Source organism: Otolemur garnettii, unplaced genomic scaffold, assembly GCF_000181295.1.
Source record: "Otolemur garnettii isolate 467f Iridium unplaced genomic scaffold, OtoGar3 scaffold00146, whole genome shotgun sequence".
Taxonomy (NCBI): Eukaryota; Metazoa; Chordata; class Mammalia; order Primates; family Galagidae; genus Otolemur; species Otolemur garnettii.
This window is the reverse complement of record NW_003852541.1, coordinates 4,763,751-4,767,076: the sequence shown is the minus strand read 5'-3', so window position 1 is coordinate 4,767,076 and position 3,326 is coordinate 4,763,751. Positions and strand designations below refer to the sequence as shown.

The 3,326-nt window shown below is 36.9% G+C and overlaps 1 non-coding gene across 1 annotated transcript; it reads left to right on the top strand.

Moving 5' to 3' along the window:
- Positions 1–2,006: 2,006 nt before the first annotated feature.
- On the top strand, positions 2,007–2,112 carry LOC111728245. The gene has a single exon (XR_002775614.1). It is a non-coding gene; the product is annotated as a U6 spliceosomal RNA (small nuclear RNA).
- The last annotated feature ends 1,214 nt before the right edge of the window (positions 2,113–3,326 follow it).

Genomic DNA, 3,326 nt, shown 5'->3' with positions numbered 1-3,326 from the left:
ACACAATAACTAAGTAAATGACACTAAGTCTATGTTAACCAGTTTGATGAAAATATTTCAAATTGTATATGAAAGCAGTACACTGTACCCCATGTTTGCATTAATGTACACAGCTATCATTTAATAAAAAAAAGAAAAAGAGCACTACAAAGTGGTTATCATATTACATAATCCTCCATGTATGTTTGTTTTACTTTTAACAGTTTTTTTGAGATATAATCTACTTACCACACCGTTCACTCATTTAAAGTGTACAAAATGGGGAGATGTTGGTCAAAGGGTACAGAGTTCTAGCTGAACAGGAAGAATGAGTTCCGCAGATCTGATGTATATAGAACATGGTGACTATACTTGAAGTTTGCCAGGAGAGTATATCTTTAATGCCCTCATAACAATAAAAAAGAACACCACAAACCCTGATACTGGTCTGAGGTGATGGATATGTTTATGAACTTGACTATGGTAATAGGTTCATAACATATACCTATATCAGAATAGGCACACTGTAAATATACACAGTTTAAATTTGTCTTTTGTTTTTTCTTTGAGCACCTTTGAAAGGGTTTATTCACTTTTGAGAGCACAAGTGAGGACAGGGCAAGTCTGGCCTGAAACCTGCTCTCAGCTGCAGCATTTCCAGGCCCCTGTGTGGGCCAAAGGGGGTTGGGGGAAGAAATAAAGTGTATGATTCCATGGTTTCTAATACATTAGCAGAGTTATACAACCATCATCACCATCAATTTGAGAATATTTTCATCATCCTCCTACCAAAAAAAAAAAAAAAATTTAAGAGTTTGAATCTGGAGGGCAGGCTTCCTAGAGCAGAGATACTGGCCCCTGGCCTGGGAAGAACAGGGTGGCTCTTGGGTCCTACTGCAAACTGGCCAGTGGCAGGCCTAAAGAGGCCCCAGTGAGTGCTGCATGGCTAGGGGCTGTTGAGTACATGCAGGCCCTAGTGCTGGGCCTCCTGTCCCACTACAAGTGCCTCTTGCAGGCTGTGGGCACCAGCCAGTGTACCTGGTCTGTTTCTCAGCAGAGAAGCCAAGGCAGGGAGAACAAGGAGTTCTGCGTCCTGGAGGGGTGCAGCATGTCCCACATTGTGCTCTTGGTCTGTGGAGTGAAATAATTAGACCTTCTCATGGGTCCTCTGATGCTGTTGAGCAAAATCAACCTAAGACACACCAATAGCCACACCTGAAGTCCTCTAGCCTGGCATGTCCGAGTCATAGTCAGGAGTATCCAAACTTTTGGCTTTTCTGGGCCACATTGGAAGGAAAAGAGTTGTCTTAGGCCACATATTAAACTCACAAACACTAATGAAAGCTGAAGAGCAAATTAAAAAAAAAAAAAAGATTTGTGTCTAATTTTCACAGTATCTGCCACCACAGATAAGCAAAAAGTACTAACACAGTAATCTTAATTACGCAGCAACCTATTCAGAGAGTCTTTTAAAATCACAAAGCAGGTTCCAAGTTTGTAATCACTAATATAGAAAATATACATATCTAAGTAATAAAACATAATTTTTTAAAAAAATATTTTTTATTACAAAAATAAAAGTGGGCAGCATAAAACTATTGAATATGTGATATTGTAATTGAGAAAATAACATATCAATATCTGGTTTGGTAGAAGTAGTTGTAATTCTTAGTGAGTTCTCAAGGTGCTTATCAGATATTTTGTTTCTAATTTAACTCTTAATGTGCTTCATTCTTCAAAGTAGTTGAATGTAGATGCTGCTAAACAGCGAGGACATGAATAAGGTGTGATTGTGAAGCAAGGGATATTTGTCCCAGAAAGATAGGACCTCTAAAAGTCCAGTAAAGAGACATGATCGACTTTTTCTTTAAGTTGAATGTCAAATTGCAGCTCTATGCCTTTGAAAATTGGCAGGTAATTTATTTACGTCAACTGAAAATAGACTTGCAAATGCACCAAAATATTGATTATTTTCCAAGGAATCTTGCAATCCATTTTCAAATTCTTATATCAAAAAGACAAGCAAAGTGCTCACTTTGGCAGAACATATACTAAAATTGGAACAATACAGAGAAAATTAGCATGGCCCTGTGTAAGAATGACATGCAAATTCATGAAATGTTCTATATTAAAAAAAAAAAAAAAAAAAAGACAAGCTAGGCTGCATCATGTCCTGCTGTTCATGTTTAGCTGACTTGTTGAAATACATAAAATTGTTTGCCTTAATCCAAGTTTGCCATAATTTCAGTTTCATTTGGAACACTGTTATGGTTTGAAACATTGTATTGATAAATTGGTTTTCACCTTGAAGATACATGTTTATATTTAAATGAGTGGTTAAATCCTCTAAAATGCTAAATATGTAAACTAGTTTTCATTGTCAAGTTCTGGTACAAATTTGATTTTTGATACTGTAAATGACTTGATAACATGTCACAAATAATAAAATATTTTCAACATTTGGTATTGACTTAGCCATCTCACTTCTGAAAAGTAAATGAGGTTGCCATAGTTAGCATCAAAACTTTTAAGGAATTCCTGAAATTGGCCCTTGTGAAATTCACAGTTTTGATAATGATTTGCATGATGTTATCCATTTTTTTCAAGCTTTGTGCATAATGTTTTTTATGTACTATGCAATGATACTTTATCAAACGAGTTTTAGATGGCCATCACATCATCTTCCACTTGTTTTAGAAGTCCCTCTGTTTTACCTACTCTTACCCAAGCACTGTCACAGTAGCTATACCAGATACGTTGACGACGGACAGAGAAAATTACTGAACATATATTTATACTGCTTCACATAAATCTTTTGATTTATTTGTATCTTTTAATGGCACTAAAGATACCATTTCTTCAGTGACAATATATTTGTCATCAATACTTCTAACATTCATTTTTCTAACAAAAATGGCAAGTTGAGCTGCATTTGTAGTATCAGTGTTGTCATTCATTGCCAAAGCATAAAATTTAAAATTAGCTACTTTACTCTCCAAAATTCTTTCCATAGATTTTTCAGTTTCTTCAATTTGCCTGGCTATAGTCGAATGAGACAAACTGATTTTAGAAATATGATCTCCTCGGCTTGGCGCCCATGCACAGTGGTTAGGGTGCCAGCCACATGCACTGGGGCTTGTGGGTTCAAACCTGGCCCGGGCCTACTAAACAACAATGAAAACAACAACAACAAAAATAGCTGGGCATTGTGGTGGTCACCTGTAGTCCCAGCTACTTGGGAGGCTGAGGAAAGAGAATCACTTAAGCCTGAGTTGGAGGTTGCTGTGAGCTGTGACACCACAGCACTCTACCAAGGGTGACGTAGTAAGAGTCTATCAAAGAAAGAA